At 38.3% G+C, this 19063-nt stretch overlaps 1 pseudogene; it reads right to left on the bottom strand.

Annotated features, from left to right (window-relative positions):
- Positions 1–2138: 2138 nt before the first annotated feature.
- On the bottom strand, positions 2139–6697 carry LOC101021135 (annotated as a pseudogene).
- Positions 6698–19063: the final 12366 nt, after the last annotated feature.

Here is a 19063-nt window from a genome sequence, read left to right on the forward strand (position 1 = left end):
AAGAGAGGAAACCAAATTGTCTCTGTTTGCAGATGTCATGGTTGTATATTTAGAAAACCTATTGTCTCAACCCCAAATCTCCTTAAACTCATAAGCAACTTCAGCAAAGTCTCAGGATACAAAAGCAATGTGTGAAACTCACATGCATTCTTATACACCAATAATAGCCAAACAGAGAGCCAAATCATGAGTGAACTCCCATTCACAATTGCTACAAAGAGAATAAAATACCTAGGAATACAACTTACAAGGAATGTGAAGGACCTCTTCAAGGAGAACTACAAACCACTCCTCAAGAAAATAAAACAGGATGTAAACAAATGGAAAAATATTCCATGCTCATGAATAGAAAGAATCAATATCTTGAAAATGGCCATACTTCCCAAAGTAATTCATAAATTCAAGGGTATCTCCATCAAGCTACCAATGACTTTCTTCGCAGAATTAGAAAAAAACTAATTTAAAGTTCATATGGAACCAAAAAAGAGCCCGTATAGCCAAGAGAATCTTAAGCAAAAAGAACAAAGCTGGAGGCATCACACCACCTGACTTCAAACTATACTACAAGGCTACAGTAATTAAAACAGCATGGTACTGGTACCAAAAAAGATATATAGATCAATGGAACAGAGCACAGGCCTCAGAAAGAACACCACACATCTACAACCATCTGATCTTTGACAAATCTGACACAAACAAGCAAAGGGGAAAGGATTCCCTATTTAATAATTGGTATTGGGGAAACTGGCTAGCCATATGCAAAAAACTGAAGCTAGATGCCTTCTTTAACCTTATACAAAAATTAACTCAAGATGGATTAAAGACTTAAACGTAAGATCTGAAACTATAGGCCGGGCGCGGTGGCTCAAGCCTGTAATCCCAGCACTTTGGGAGGCCGAGACGGGTGGATCAGGAGATCGAGACTATCCTGACCCCATCTCTACCTAAATACAAAAACCAGCCAGGGGCTGAGAGTGGCCCAGTACCTGGTCTGGCATCTCGGGAGGCTGAGGCAGAGTAAGTAAACCAGATGAGCTTGCAGTGAGCAGATCCGACCCCACTGCACCTCCCGGCAGGCGACAGAGGCCAGCCGAACTCAGTCTCAAAAAGATCTGAAGCTATAAAAACTAGAAAACCTGGGTAATACCACTCAGGGCATAGACAGGCAAAGACTTCATAAAACACCAAAAGCAATGTATGTAAGAAAACTGACAGACGGGATCTAATTAAACTAAAGAGTTTCTACACAGTAAAGGAATCTATCATCAGAGTGAGCAGGCAACATACAGAATAGGAGAAAATTGTTGCAACCTATCCATCTGACAAATGGCTAATATTCAGAATCTACAAAGGACTTAAACAGATTTACAAAAAAAGAAAAACATCAAAAAGTGGGTGAAGGATATGAACACACACTTCTCAAAAGAAGACATTCATGCAGCCAACAAACAAATGACAACAAGCTCATTATCACTGCTCATTAGAGAAATGAAAATCAAAACTACAATGAGCTACGATCTCACACCAGTTAGAATGGAGACCATTAAAAAGTCAGGAAACGACAGTTGCTGGAGAGGATGTGGAGAAATAGGAACATTATTACACTGTTGGGAGTGTAAATTAGTTCAAGCATTGTGGAAGACAGTGTGGCGATTCCTCAAGGATCTAGAACCAGAAATACCATTTGACCCAGCAATCCCATTACAGGGTGTTATAAATCATTCTACTATAAAGACACATGCACACAAATGTTTATTGCAGCACTGTTCACAATAGCAAAGACTTGGAACCAACCCAAATGCCTATCAATGATAGACTGGATGAAGAAAATGTGGCACATATACACGAGTCAGTACTGTGCAGCCATAAAAATGGATGAGTTCATGTATTTGCAGGGACATAGATTAAGCTGGAAACCATCATTATCAGCAAACTAACACAGGAACAGAAAACCACACACCATATGTTCTCACTCAAGTGGGATTTGAACAGTGAGAACACATGGACGCAGGGAGGGGAACCTCACATACCAGGGTACGTTGGATGGTGGGGGGCTAGGGGAGGGATAGCATTAGGAGAAATACCTGATGTAGATGACGGGTCAATGGGTGAAGCAAGTCACCATGGCCCATGTATACCTATATAATAAACCTGCACATTCTGCACATGTATCCCAGAACTAAAAGTATAATAAAATATAACAATAATAATTCATTTACTTCAGAAACATGGCAGACGATTGAGAGTACTATTGAAACACTTAAAATTCAGAGAATGTCAGGAAAGCAAAGATGAAGATCACAAATCCATTTCTGAGTTGGAGTAAAAGATCTTAGCCAGGCCCCCATCCTGGGCTAGTCTCCTCCGTTAAGCAGGGACAACCAAAAAATAAGAAAGCCTTGGCCTCATCCCTGTCATGAGACAGCCTGAACTGCTCAAAAATAAGAAACAACTGGACGATACTGAGGACTGATTCCTGATGAGTCATTAGGAATGTCAGTAGGTTCTCTTTTCAGTAGGTGGCTTAGCACCCTTCTGGAGAACGGAGTAGGAGTCTGGGGCTGGAGGCTGAAGACCAACATCCATCAAAGTTTACCTTCTTTTCAGTAATGCTCTTTTTCTTATTTCAACAGCAAGAAACCTGAAATCCAGGGAAGTCATTTAAGAAACCCCTCTGACTGCAACCTGAAAACGTCTCCCAAGCGAGACTGGGGGTGGAGATGATGACTTCAAATTCAGTGGGCCTCTTGTTCGATAGGGGAGAAGCCAGAGAAGAATCTGGTGTTGCCGGCCAGTTTGTTTCTCTTTCTTCTCTGGAGCCTTGTTTTCTTGGTATTCTGTTGCTACATGTTTCAACTCTGGGAGGTCAAAAGGGGGTAGGGGAACTGGAGCAGTCTTCTTTCACAGCACCTGCTCCACGTTACACATCTCTTTCCGGATCCTGCTATTGGGGGTGGCACACACGGGGTTAAAGAAGCTCAGTCCTGGGATCCCCTCAGTAAGATACTCCAGTTTGAAGGAGCCTTCAGAATCCTGGGCCCATTCAATGGTGCACAAGCTATCCTTGCCTTGCTGGCGGTCCTGACACTTTGTGGGGTCACAGCTACAGTCCACACCACAGTCTGAATTTTGCTTCCTCCACCCACACCAACCCTTGCAGGAACACCCTTGGATTTTCTTCCTGGACACCTTAACTAATTTTTTGGCTTCCATTACTCATCATCCCCCTCATCACCATCACCATCACCATCCTCATGCTCATTCACAGAATGCTTTGAACAATATTTTAGATCCTCGATGACCATTCTTTGCTCCAGGAAGTTTAACAGGAGGTTTAGGCTTAGGTGGGACATATTCAAAAGAAGAGTCTGGAGATAGAAGAGTATCCTTAGGAAGATATTTCTGTCTACTGGCTACCTGGAGAAGGGTCAGGGGTCAGTTTTTGCTTCATGATTTCATTCTCTTAAAAACTGCTGATTTTGCTCACACATGACTTGCTTCTTCTCAAGTTCTTCATCCTGACACTTCAGTGTGCTCAGTAGCTGCTGTTCCTTCTCACTGACTGATTCCTCTAACTGCTTCTCTGCAATTTGGCTCTGCTGCAGCTGGCCGAGAAGGTACAACCCCTTCTCTTGGTGCTGTTTCTCCATTCTGACCAGCTCAGCTTATAACTGTCTCCAACTCAGCAAAATGATTTTATTCCTCAAACAGCATCTTCTGCACGTCAGCACAGCTGACCTTGCTTTGTTTCAGGCTGCTTTCAAGTTTGCTGACCTGTATTTTGGAGGAGACCAGCTCTCAAATCAAATATTTCAGGGCACAGTTGGCTTCCAGAATGGTGTCAATATTCTCCCAACATTGTTTTGGCCTATCTTCACTTTCTGTATCCAGCAGCTTCTGCTGTAGTTCAGCTATCTGAGAGCACTCCTGAGTTCCATTTCAGTCTCTAGGCTTTCAATCGGCTTTGTAATAGAATTTTCTGACTCCGAAACTTGACCACGCACTTCAGTAAGGGAGAATGTATGTCTCTGGAGTTTAGGAGGTGGATTCTCCCCAGATTCCTTTTTTTTTTCTTTGAGTTGAGCCACATCCCTGAACCAGGATCTTTCTATCTTCAAGGAGCCCATCAGATGGCGTTTGGCTTCCTGAGTAGTGACCATAGCCTCAATTTTGTTTCCAAGCCAATTCTTCACTCCAGTTGCAGTGCCTTCCACTCCATGGCTCTGAGTCTCTTTCTGCTTATCTGCGACTTCCCATTGTTTCTGGAGAGCATCCCTGAGACACTTGTTGGCAGCTGCTGCCTCCTCTGTTTTACATCTTAGCTCATTGGATTGTTTCTTGAAGTTTCTTTCAAATTTGAGAAGTTCATATTGCCTCTTACTGACTCATTCTTTTAACTGTATTACTTATTTGTCTTTTTTCTGCTTCCACTGTCTAAACTTCTCAGCATCCTCTTTCATTTGACACATTAACTGTACCCACTAGTTTTTCATCATCCGTATCTCCTGGTTCAGACTGGAGACAGTATGCTCTGTGGATTCTTTTAGTTTCAGAAGTTTGGACTGCTCAGTCGGTGTCTTCCTCAGATCAGCTATTTGATCCTCCAGCTCCTGGAGATATTTTCAGTGGCCACACTCAACTTGGCTTGGTTGACATCCTTCTTTGCTGTCTGAAGTTCAAGAACAAATTCTTCCTTTTCCTTTTGCAGATAAATGACTTCCAGTTCTAGTTTTTTTTATATTATGCTGGTATTGGAACTGAATGGGCTGTAGCTCGCAAATGTTCTGAGTCATCTTCCTAGCTAGGGCCTCTTTCAGTGCAGTGGCTTTATTCAACTCAACCAACTCCTTCGACATCTGAGCTTGACAGAAAGCATGCTGAGTGGTAAAAGCATCAGAATACCGGCTCCTCTCTGAACTGGTTTCCACTTGAGCTTCTTGTTCCACCACAGTATTAACGGCTGCAGCCATGCAAGCAGGACTTTCATCCGATAACTTGGTAATCAATTGCTTCAGGTTACAAATTATTTCTACATTTTATTTCAATTCCTGTCTTCCAAAGCCTCCACTAGCTTTTGAAGATCCAGTTTTCAGGCTGCATGCTGCCTTAGCTCTTCTAGCTTGGCGTTAATTTTTTTTTTTGAGACATTGTCTCACTCTGTCACCCAGGCTGGAATGCAGTGATGCAATCTTGGTTCACCGCAAGTTCCAACTCTTGGGTTCACACCATTCTTCTGCCTCAGCCCCCCGAGTAGCTGGGACTACAGGTGCCCGCCACCATGCCCCGTTAAATTTTTGTATTTGTAGTAGAGATGGGTTTTCACTATGTTAGGCAGGATGGTCGTGACCTCGTGATCCACCCACCTCGGCCTCCCAAAGTGCTGGGATTACAGGCATGAGCCACCGTGCCTGGTTGGTGTTCATTTTTTCATTCACTTGCTCTGTCAAAATGATCCTCTCCAACATCTGGGCTGTCTGACCAGCTGCCTCGCTCAGACCACGACTTAATCTTTTATTCTCCATCAGGGATTGTAGATTATCTGATGGTTATACATTTATAGATCCAGACAGGGTATGTCCATGTGCTTGTAGCAACAAGACTTGTAGCTGTTGTAGCTGTTTTACCCATTGCTTTAGATGATTAAGTTCAGTTGTCTGGGGATCAATATTAGCAACAGGTTGGTTCCTGGTTTTTCTTACTCTGTCATCATAGTGAGGGGTATTTAGTTTCTTCTGGATTGGAGCCAGCAGGACTCACACAGGCTATTATAAGAATATGGTTATTACCACTTAGAGAATCCTGAAGCAGTGGAGTGAACTTGGAATCGCTGTAGGACACAAAGTCATCCTTTTTGTCATCTTCAAGAGCACTGATTACATTTCCCAAGCATAGAAGGCCTCGATTAATATTAATACCCTTTTTTAGACAAACCCCTTCAGCCTTGGTTTTCTTCTGTCTTTCTGATTCAGCGAGGTCTACAAGATGCAGCTTGGAGTGAAAGCTGCTATTCTTGTCACTTTTCTTTCTCTGTTCTATGGAGATTGTAAAGATGGCATGAAATTGGGATGACTGGGAGTTCATAGCTGTGGAGGCCACAGAGTTGTTGCCCTGCTCCAAACAGGAAACAGTATCCAAGGCAACTAAAACAGTCTGCCCAGTGAGTCCCACAATCTTTATGCCTTCCTTAGGATCACCCCATATATTTATTTGAGCTTTCTTACAAGATGGGCATAGAAGATCCAAAATTTCTTCATTATAAATCTCTAAGTAAGACACGTTCAGAATAAATTCCAAATCACTCTTTTTATCAATTTCTTTGAAGAGCAGTTGTATTACCCTAGGAATAACCCCAACTGTTGGTTCATTCTCTTGCTCTGCAGTGTATGCACCTCCCATTGAATAGGTTTTTTTTCCAGAGCAAGTCTGCCCATAGGCCAGGACCATTGCATTATATCATTTAAATATGCCTTTTATGAGTGGTGCTACTGCTATATTGAAGACTTCTTCTTGTTCATTACAGGGGTCAAACACAAAATCATAGTTGAAGGATTTATCAATACCAACCACCACCTGAGTCTCCCTGGACATGAAGGAAAGGCATATCTGGCAGCCCTCGCTAATCTCTTTGGGGACCAGAGGACAACAACGCCGTGCCACTCTTACAGGAATTCCCTTCACCTCTTCCTTCATGATCCTATCTCAGCACTGCCTCAAACTAAACATCCTTTCCTGGTTCTCCCCAGTTCTCCCCTTACTACAGTTTCCTTATCCAGTCCACTGTTGATGGGGATCTAGGTTGATTTCATGTATTTGCTATTGTGAATAGTGCTGCAATAAACACATGAGTGCATGTGTTTCTTTGGTAGAAAAATATATATAATAAAGGTGGCCAAGAGCAGTAGCTCATGCCTGTAATCCCAGTACATTGGGAGGCTGAGGTGGGAGGATCCCTTGAACTCAGTTGTTCAAGACCAATCTGGCCCACATTGTGAAACTCTGTCTTTACTAAAAACACAAGAAAATTTAGCCAGGTTTGGTAGCACACACCTGTAATCCCAGCTATTCTGGTTGCTGAGGCAAAAGAATCCTTTGGACCTGGAAACAAGGCATTGCAGTAAGCTGAGATTGCACCACTACACTCCAGCCTGGGCGATGAAGTGAGGCTCTGTCAAAAAAGAAGAAAGAATGAACAGGCAAACACCCACAGAATGGGAGAAAATTTACTGCAGTCTACTCATCTGACAAAGGGCTAATATCCAGAACCTATAAAGAACTCAAACAAATTTACAGAAAAAACAAACAACCCCACCCATCAAAAAGTGGGCAAAAGGATATGAACAGACATTTTCTCAAAGACATTCATAAGTAACAGACACATGTGAAAAATGCTCATCATCACTGGCCATCAGAGAAATGCAAATCAAAACCACAATGAGATACCATCTCACACTAGATTAGAATGGCGATCATTAAAAGTCAGGGAAACAACGAGATGCTGGAAGGATGTGGAGAAATAGGAACACTTTTACACTGTTGGTGGGATTGTAAACTAGTTCATTATGGAAAACAGTATAGCGATTCCTCAGGATCACAGAACTAGATGTACCATATGGCCAGCCATCCCATTACTAGGTATATATACCCAAAGGATTATAAATCATGCTGCTATAAAGACATGCACCGCATTATGTTTGTGCGGCATATTCACAATAACAAAGACTTGGGGAGTCAACCCAAATGTCCATCCCAGTGACAGACTGGATTAAGAAAATGTGGCTTTATATACACCATGGAATATTAATGCAGCCCATAGAAAGGATGAGTTTGTGTCCTTTGTAGGGACATGGATGCAGTTGGAAACCATCATTCTTAGCAAACTATCACAGAACAGAAAACCAAGCACCGCGTGTTCTCACTCATAGGTGGGAACTGAACAATGAGATCACTTGGACTTCGAGGAAGGGAACATCACACGGGGCCCTATCATGGGGGAGGAGGCGGGGAGGAGTTGCATTGGGAGTTATACCTGATGTAAATGGCGAGTTGATGGGTGCTAGCGAGTTGATGGGTGCAGCACAACAACATGGCACAAGAATATACATGTCTTAACAAACCTGCCGCGTTATGCACATGTACCTAGAACTTAAAAGTATAATAATAATAAAATAAAAATAAAAAAGAAAAGCATAAAAAATTACTGTACATCCATTATAACCTTGCTAATGTAAATTCTTCATTTTACTATGAGTCAATTAATGGCTCATCATTTAAAAGAATAACATCTGTTTGTTTCTGATTATTTTTAGGACTTTTAGAAATTATTCGAGAGTTTATTGTATAAAAATCGGAAATATAGAACAAAACATCAATAAATTAATCATTCTAAGATAATTAAAAAAAAAGAAAGAGGAAAAGAGAGAACAATTTATTTTTGAAAGGAATATCTTAAACAGCTCTATGCACACAAAGTCGATAATCTTCATGAAATGGACAAGTTCTTGAAAGACAGTCTGCTACGTCTCACACCCAAAAAAAAAAAATCCATAATCCGAATAGGCTTATATATATTAAAGGAATTGAGTAAGTAATTAATGATATTAATATTTAACAATAATAGATACAATATAACTTTTAGAGATAAGAAATGTGATTTAACCGGAAATTTAAAAAATGAAAAAAGTTTAATAAAAAGATTATTTAGAAACATAAAACAGGGTGATATATTTTATACATATAACGCATTTTGTTTTTTCCAATAATCAACCAATGGAAATTTGTAGTGCTTCCACTTGTGGGATACTATGTGTAATGCTGCCATGAAAATTTTTGTACACGTTTTGTTGTGGATATATGTTTTTATTTCCCTTAGGTAGATACTAAGAGTGGAATTGTTGGGTCATATAGTAGCTTTATGTTTAACTTTTCCAGGAACTGCTAGCCTGTTTCTGAAAAGGCTGCACCTTCCAATTCATTTTTCAACTCCAGCATAACTCTGAGAGTCAAAACTGAAAAAATATATTGAAGTTTCTTAAGACTTGATTCTGGGTCTTCCCCCGTCTCTGCATTGGAACAGTCTTACAAATTCTGAATTTGAATAACTCGAGGTCAATCTTGCACTTTCTGCTAAAAAAATAAAAGAATAAAAACTAAATAAAATAAAATAAAATAAATAAATAAATAAAAATAAAAAACAGACTCACTACTTTCTTATTTGGTTCAGTGGTGACTTATTCAACAAGAGAAACACGACTTGACCAATAAAATTGAATAAAAGATTGGAATGAAAAATATACAGAAGAAAAATCAGACAAATAAATAATCCAATAATTGATGAGATACAAATTACAATAGGAAGTTTTTCACCTGTCAATTGATAAACAGCAAGATAAGATGCCAGCAAAGATATAGTAATAATAGCTATTATGGTTTTTTTTTTTTTTTTTTAGACGGAGTCTCGCTCTGTTGTTCAGGCTGGAGTGCAGTGGCATGATCTCGGCTCACTGCAACCTCTGCCTCCCGGCTTCACGCCATTCTCCCACCTCAGCCTCCCGAGTAGCTGGGACTACAGACGCCTGCCACCGCGCCTGGATAATTTTTTGTATTTTTAGTAGAGACGGGGTTTCACCGTGTTATCCAGGATGATCTCGGTCTCCTGACCTCCTGATCTGCCCACCTCGGCCTCCCAAAATGCTGGGATTACAGGCATGAGCCACCGCGCCGGGCCTTTGTTTTGAGTGCTTAATATAGGCCATGTACTTTACGGGCATTATTTCATTTAACTTTTCTATTATCATATTAGGCAGATGCTTTTATTAATTCCATTCTGTAGTACAGAAAAATGTGCCAAAGTCATGCAGCTAGTAACTCGTGGTACTGGGATTTGGGTCCAGATAATCTGACACATTCCCCTGGGTCTCTATAATTTCCTTCCTTTAAAAATGAGTGTTTCATGTTCCATTCATGTATATCTTTCCTTCCTGTCTGCACACATAGATGACAGGTGGTCTAACAAAATAATACAGAAAAGCCACAATATGATAGGAAATAAATAAGATCAATAGAAGAGGTGGATTGTCTTCTACATGCTTTTATTCAGAGAACATAGAAGAACTAAATCTTATCTAAAAGAAGACTATGAAGAGCCTTCTTGCCCTGCAGAATTTTAGGTCTTCACATTGCAAGGGAATGTCAAAATACAGCCAGGACCCTGTGGTGGAGAAAACAATGGAGTGGAAAATAGAGACAAATTAAACTATTGGAAACATAAGGGAATCTGTGTCACCATTAGAGGCTTTTTAAAATAGCCTTTAAAAAAATGCAACCAACTGGAGAAAATGAAATTCTATTTTGTACTATCCAGAGGATTTATTCTAAATTCATTAGTATAGAAGAATTCAAATATATACAAACATAGAAAGATATGATTAGCAATTTATGTGTATAACCACCGCCCAATTTTTATCAATGCATGGCCAGTGTTGATTCATCTATTGGCCTTCCTTATTATTTATCCTATCTGCAAATACTTAAATATATACCTTGAAATAACATGTATTATTTTTGAAAATATAGGATCATTATACACCTAAAATTGTATTTTTAATTTATTTTTTATTTTTGTAGGGACCAGGTAAGTGAATACTTATGTGATAGATGAGATATTTTGACACAGGCATACAATGTGTAATAATCAAATCAGGATAAATGAGGTATTAATCACCTCAACCATTTATTCTTTATGTTATAAACAATCCAATATACTCTTTTAGTTATTTTAAATGTACAAATAAATTATTTTTTACTATAGTCACCCTGTTATCCTGGCAAATGCTAGGTCTTATTTATTCCTTCTAAGTTTTTGTACCAAATAATGATCCCCACATCACCCCTCATCTCCCGCTACACTTCCCAGCATCTGGTAACCACCCTTCTACTCTATCTTCATGAGTTCGACTGTTTTGATTTTTAGCTCTTAAAAATAAGTGAGGGTATTACTGAGGGATCATGGCAGATGGAAAGCAGGACTAGATTGCAGTTCCAGACAGAGCAGCATGTGGAGGCTTGCATTGTGAATTTTAACTCCAGATCAACTCCAAAAACAAACAGCAATCCTGGGAGGATCCTCTGAAGTAAGCAGACTGCTCCTGCAGGACCCAGGAGAAAACCCAAATACTGTGAGTTCCACAACTGTGGAAGTGGGAAAGGGAGACCATCCTCTCCCGAACACACACCCCCATTGGAAAAGCTGAAGGTCTATTTGCAGGAGAAGTGTCTGACTTTACGTGGAGCTGAGTCAAGTTAGAGAGCCAAGTCAAGTGAAATACAGGGGTAGAGGAAGCAGCAGAAAGGTCCTGGGAGCTCGCTGGGTCTGAAAGCAGTCCATTCCTGCCTGACACCACAGGGATCCATCTGGAGGGTGGCCAGAGCAGCAGGGGTAAAACTCCACAGGGAAAAAAAATTCTCTAACTGAACTGCATAACAATTTGAACAGGGCGAGAAGTCTCCTGGCCAGAACTCGAAGGAGGGTATGAATCCAGCATACGGACTTCACAGACAGGGAGAAGAACTAAAGCCCTTTTCCTTCGCAGCTGAGAGGCAGAAAAACCTCAGGCAAGTTTTTAAGCCCATCTCACCCTCTGCCTGGAAACAGATTCAGGGCTGTCGAGAGAAGCACAGTGGGAGTGAGACCAGCCCTTCGGTTTGCCTGGGAGCTGGATGTGGCCTGTTACTGCCAACTTTCCCCCACTTCCCTGTCAACCTGAATGACTTAGAAGAGGCAGTCGTAATCCTCTTAGGTACACAACTCCAGAGAACTGGGAATCTCATCCCCATCCCCCACAGCAGCAATAGCAAGACCCACTCAAGGATAATCTGAGCTCAGACATGCTTAGCCTGCCCCCACCTGATGGTCCTTCTCTATCCACCCTGGTAGAGAAAGACAAAAGGCATTTAATCTTGGGAGTTCTAGGGCCCCGCCCACCACCAGTCCCTCTCCACACTACTACAACTGATGCTTTCTGGAAAACCCCACCTACTGACAGGAGGCCAACCAGCACAAAAATAGAGCATTAAACTACCAAAGTTAAAGACTGTCATGGATCTACTGCACTCTCCATTACCTCCACCAGAACAAGAGTTGGTATCCATAGCTGAGAGACCCATAGATGCTTCACATCACAGGACTCTGTGCAGACAACTCCCAGGACCAGCCCAGAGCCGGGTAGACTCGCTGGGTGGCTATACCCAGAAGAGAGACAACAATCACTGAAGTTTGGCTCACAGGAAGCCACATCCACTGGAAAAGGGGGAGACTACTACATCAAGGGAACACTGTGGTACAAAAATTCTGAACAACAGCCTTTAGTCCTAGAACTTCCCTCTGACACAGCCCACCAAAATGAGAAGAAAGCAGAAAAACAACCCTGGTAATATGACAAAAAGCTCTTCAACACCCCCCAAAAATCACACTAGTTCAGCAGCAATGGATCCAAACCAAGAAAAAATCCATGATTTACCTGAAAAAGAATTTAGGAGGTTAGTTATTAAGCTAATCAAGGAAGGACAAGAGAAAGACAAATCCCAATGCAAAGAAATCCAAAAAAATTATACAAGAAATGAAGGGGGAAATATGCAAGGAACAGATAGTTTAAAGAAAAAAACAATCAAAAACTCAGGAAACTGCAGACATACTTTTAGAAATGGAAAATGCTCTGGAAAGCCTCAGCAATAGAATTTAACAAATAGAAGAAACAACTTCAGAGCTTGAAGACAAGGTCTTTGAATTAACCCAATCCAACAAAGACAAAGAAAAAAGAATAAGAAAATATGGACCAAGCCTCCAAGAAGTCTGGGATTATGTTAAATGACCAAACCTAAGAATAATCAGTGTACCTGAGGAGGAATACAATTCTAAAAGCTTAGAAAATATATTTGGGGGAATAATCAAGGAAAACTTACCTGGCCTTGCTAGAGACCTAGACATGCAAATACAAGAAGCACAAAGAACACCTAGGAAATTCATTGCTAGAAGATCTTCAACCACACACATTGTCACCGGGTTATCCAAAGTTAAGACAAAGGAAAGAATCTTAAGAGCTGTGAGACAGAAGCAACAGGTAACCTATAAAGGATAACCTATTAGATTAACAACAGATATCCAGCAGAAACTCTACAAGCTAGAAGGAATTGGGCCCTATCTTCAACCTCCTCAAGGAAAACAATTATCAACCAAGAATTTTGTATCCAGTGAATCTAAGCATTATACATGAAGGAAAGATACAGTCATTTTCAGGCAAGCAAATGCTCTGAGAATTCACCATTACCAAGCCACCACTACAAGAACTGTGAAAAGGAGCTCTAGATCTTGAAACAAATCCTGGAAACCCATCAAACCAGAATCTGTTTAAAGCATAAATCACACAGGACCTATAAAACAAAAATACAAGTTAAAAAGCAAAAATAACTGCTCCCCCAAAACAAACAAACAGACAAAGTACACAAGCAACAAAGAGCATGATGAATGCAACAGTACCTCACATTTCAATACTAATATTGAATGTAAATGGCCTAAATGCTCCACTTAAAAGACACAGAACCGAAGAGTGGATAAGAACTCATGAACCAACTATCTGCTGCCTTCAGGAGACTCATCTAACACATAAGAACTCACAGAAACTTAAAGTAAAGAGGTGGAAAAAGGCATTTCATGCAAATGCACACCAAAAGTGACCAGGGGCAGCTATTCTTATATCAGACAAAATAAACTTCAAAGCAACAGCATTTAAAAGAGACAAAGATGGACATTATATATTGGTAAAAGACCCTGTCCAACAGGAAAATATCAGAATCCTAAACATAAATCCATCTAACACTGGATATCCCAAATGTATAAAACAATTACTAATAGACCTAAGGAATGAGATAGACAGCAACACAGTAACGGTGGGGAACTTCAGTGCTCCACTGACAGCACTAGACAGGTCATCAAGAAAGAAAGTCAACAAACAATGGATGTAAACTATACCTTGGAACAAATGGACTTAACAGGTACACACACACACACACACACATATAACATATAAAACATATATATATAAAACATAAAAGATATATATATACACACACATATATATATTTTTTATGTGTATATATATAACATTTCCTCCAAAAACTGCAGACTACACATTTGATTCAACAGTACATGGTACTTTCTCAAAGATAGACCAAGTGATGGGCCATAAAATGAGCCTTAATACATTTAAGAAAATTGAAATTATGACAAGCACTCTCTCAGACCACAGTGGAAAAAAATTGAAAATCAATTCCTAAAGGAACCTCCAAAACCATGGAAATACATGGAAATTAAATCACCTACTTCTGAATGAGCATTGGGTCAAAAATGAAATCGAGTTGGAAATTTAAAAATTCTTCAAGCTGAATGACACTAGTGACATAACCTCTGGGATACAGCTAAGGCAGTGCTAAGAGGAAAGTTTAAAGCCCTAAATGCCTATATCAAAAAGTCTGAAAGAGCACAAACAGACAATCTAAGATCACACCCAAAGGAACTAGAGAAACAAGAACAAAAAACCAAACTCAAACCCAGCAGAAGAAAGGAAATAACCAAGAACAGAGCAGAAATAAATGAAATAGGAACAAACAAACAAACAAAAATAAATAAAAGATAAATAGAACAAAAAGCTGGTTCTTTGAAAAGATAAATAAAACTGATGAACCATTAGCAAGATTAACCAAGAAGAGAGAAAATCAAAATAACTTCATTAAGAAATGAAACAGGAGATATTACAACTGACACCACTGAAATGCAAAAGATCATTCAAGGCTAGTATGAGCACCTTTACACACATAAACTGGAAAACCTAGAAGAGATGGATGAATTCCTGGAAAAATACAACCCTCCTACCTTAAATCAGGAAAAATTAGATACCCTGAATAGACCAATAACAAGCAGTGAGATTGAAATTGTAATTTAAAAATTACCAACAAAAATGTCCAGGAGTAGACAGATTCACAGCAGAATTCTACCAGACAGTCAAAGAAGAATTGGCACTATTTTTTTGACACTATTCCACAAGATAGAGAAAGAAGGAAACCTCCCTAATTAATTCCATAAAGCTAGCATCACCCTAATACCCAAACCAGAAAACGACACAACCAAAAAATAAAACTACAGACCAATATCCTTGATGAACATAGATGCTAAAATCCTTAACAAAATACTAGCTAACTGATTCCAGCAACATATCAAAAATATAGTCCATCATGATCAACACTTCTACACTGCTGGTGGGAATGTAAACAAGTACAGCCACTATAGAAATCAGTATGGAGATTCCTTAAAGAACTATAAGTACAACTACCATTTGATGCAGCAATCCCACTACTGGGTATCTACCCAGAAGGAAAGAAGTCATTATTCAAAAAAGATACTTGCAGATGAATGTTTATAGGAGCACAATTTACAATTGCAAAATTGTGGAACCAGCCCAAGTGCCAATTAATCAATGAGTGGATAAAGAAACTGTGATTTTTTAATATATATAATGGAATACTGTGCAGCCATAAAAAGGTATGAATTAACAGCATTTGCAATGTCTGAATGAGACTGGAGGGTATTATTCTAAGTGAGGTACCTCAGGAATGGAAGACCAAACGTTGTATGTTCTCACTGATATGTGGGAGACAAGCTATGAGGACACAAAGGTGTAAGAGTGATACAATGGACTTTGGGGACTTGGGGAGTAGAGTGGGAGGGCGACAAGGGATAAAAGACTGCAAATATGGTGCAGTGTATACTGCTCAGGTGAAGCGTGCACCAAAATCTCACAAATCACCACTAAAGAACTTACTCATATTACCAAATACCACCTGTACCCCAATAACTTATGGAAAAATAAATAAATAAATAAATAAGAAAGTATGAAGCTTGCCTTTCTATACCTGGCTTATTTTGCTTAACATAATAACCACATGTTCCATTCATTTTGTTACAAATGACAGATTCTAATTATTTTTGTTGCTGAATAGTACTCCATTGTGTAAATATAGTACATTTTTTATCCATTCATCTGTTGATGAACATTTAGATGGCTTCCAAATATTTGTTATTATTAATAGTGCTGCCATAAACATGGGAGTGCAGATATCTCTTTCATATTGATTTTCTTTCTTTTGAGTATATACCTAGCAGTGAGGTTGCTGAATCATATAGTACCTCTATTTTAACCTTTTGAGGAACTTCCAAGTTGTTCTCTATAATGGTTGTACTAATTCACATTCCTACCAACAATGTACAAGGGATCCCTTTTCTCCACATTCTTACCTGCATTTGTTGTTGCCTGACTTTTGGATAAGAGTAATTTTATATGGGGTAAGATAATATCTCACTGTAGTCTTTGCATTTCCCTGATGATCAACGCTATTGAGCACCTTGTCATATAACTGTTTAATATTTGCATGTATTTTTTGAGAACTGTCTATTCAGATCTTTTATTCATTTAAAAATTGGATTATTATATTTTTCTGTAGAGTTGATTGAGTTCCTTATATAATGTAATTATTAATCCTTTGTCAAATGAATACTTTGCAAATATTTACTCCCATCCTGTGGGGTGTCTCTTCACTTTGTTAATTGTTTTCATTACTGTGCAGAGGAATTTTAACTTAATGTAATTTCATTTGTCCATTTTTGTTTTGGTTGTCAGTTCTCACAGGAAATACTTGCCCAGTCTGATGTCATGGAGAGTTTCTCAATCTATTTCATAGACGAAGTCTTAGATTTAAGTATTTAATCCATTTTGATTTTATTTTGATATATGGGGAGAGATGGGGTGTAGTTTAGGTATTTGCATATGGACATTCAGTTTCCCCAACACCATTTATTGGAGATATTGTCCTTTTTCCAATATATATTCTTGGCATCTTTGTCAAAAATGTGTTTACTGTAGACGAATGGACTTAACTCTGGATTATATACTCTGTTCAATTGATATATGTGTCTGTTTCTCATGCCAGTACCATGCTGTTTTGGTTACTATAGCTCTGTGGTATAATTTAGAGTCAGGTAGCATGATTCCTCCAGTTTTGTTCTTTTAACCTGGGATAGCTTTGGCTACAGTGTCGTTGTTACTCCATATATATTTTTAGATTATTTCTTCTATTTTTGTTAAGAAGGTCATCAGTATTTTAATAGGAATTGCATTGAATCTGTTGATTGTTTGGGTTATTATGGACATTTTTAAAGTTTTGAATTCTCCAATCCATGAAAATGAAATATCTTTTCATTTTTGTATCTTCTTCACTTTCTAGCATCAGTATTTTATAGTTTTTATTGTAGAGATCTTTCACTTATTTGATCAAAAGAATGCCTAGGCATTTTGTTTTATTTGTAGCTATTGTAAATGGCATTACTTTCTGGATTTCTTTCACGGACGTTTTTGCTGTTGTCATGTAGAAATGGTAGTAATTTGGTATATTAATAATGTGTACCATGAATTTCCTGAATTTATCAGTTGGAATAGTTTCATGGTGGATTCTTTAGGTTTTTTTTCAAATATAAGATCATATCACCTGCAAACAGGAATAATTTGACTTCTTTCTTTCTAATTTGGATGTCCTTTCTTTCTTTCTCCTGTCTGATTGCTCTAAATAAGTCTTCTAGTACCATGTTGAAAAACAGTTGTGACAGTGAATATCCTTGTCTTGTTGCAGACCTTAGAGGAAAGGCTTTCTGGTTTTCCTCATTCCAAATGATACTATTTATGTGTCTGTCATATATGGCTTTCATTTATGTTTAGGTATGTTCCTTTAATAATAAGTGTTTTGAGAGTTTTGATTGTGAAAGAATTTTGAATATTATCAAATACTTTTTCTATAATACATCAGTTAAAATATTCATATGGTTTCTGTCCTTTATTCTACTATATGATGTATCACACTGATTAATTTGTATATATTGAACCATACTTGCATCCTGAGGATAAATCCCATGATGAATTATTTTTCTAATGTATTGTTGAATTCAGTCCGCTAGTATTTTGTTGAAGATTTTTTCTTCAATATTCATCGGGGCTATACATTGGCTTCTAGTTTTGGTTTTTTTTTTTTTTTTTTTTTTCTGTGTCTTTCTCTGCTTTTGATATCAGGACAATACTGGACTCACACAGTGAGTTTGGAAGTGTTTCCTTCTCCTTTGTTTTTCAAAATAATTTGGGTTGAATTGGTATTATAGAATTCTTTAAATGCCCAGTAAAATTCAGCAATGAAGCTAATGGATCCCAGACTTTTCTTTGTTTTGAGTCTTTTTATTACAGCTTCCGTCTCATTACTTATAATTGATTTGTTCACATTTTAAATTTCTTCATGGTTCAGTCTTGGTAGGAGGTATGTGTCTAGGAATTTATCCATTTCCTCTAAATTTTCCAGTTTATTGGCATATAGTTGCTCATAGTAGCCACAAGTAATCCTCTGAATTTCTGCAGTATCAGCTTTAATGCCTCTTTTTTCATCTCTCATTTTATTATTTGGATCTTCTTACTATTTTCGTATTCTGGATAAACTTTCATCAATTTTGCTTATCTTTTAACAAAATCAACTTTTTGTTTCATTGACATTTTATGTTATTTCCTTCATTTAAATTTTTCCCTCTTAGTGCTACTTTCACTGTATCCCATAGATTTTAGTATGTTGTGTTTCCATTATCAATCGTTTCAATAAATTTTTAAATTTCCTTCTTAATTTCTTCATTGACCCACTGGTCATTTACAAGAATGTTGTGTAACTTTCATGTGTATGTATAGTTTTCAAAATTTCTCTGGTCATTGATTTCTAATTTTATTCCTTTGTGATTACAGATAATACTTGATATTATTTTAAATTTTTTGAATGTTTTAAGACTTGTTTTGTGGCATATCTTACGATCTATCCTTGAGTATGATCCATATACTGAGGAAAAGAATGTGTATTCTGTAGCCATTGGATGAAATAATTTGTAAATATCTTTTAGGTCTATTTTTTCTGTAGTGCATATAAAATATGATGTTTC

The sequence above is a fragment of the Papio anubis genome, unplaced genomic scaffold (assembly GCF_008728515.1).
Source record: "Papio anubis isolate 15944 unplaced genomic scaffold, Panubis1.0 scaffold588, whole genome shotgun sequence".
Classification (NCBI taxonomy): Eukaryota; Metazoa; Chordata; class Mammalia; order Primates; family Cercopithecidae; genus Papio; species Papio anubis.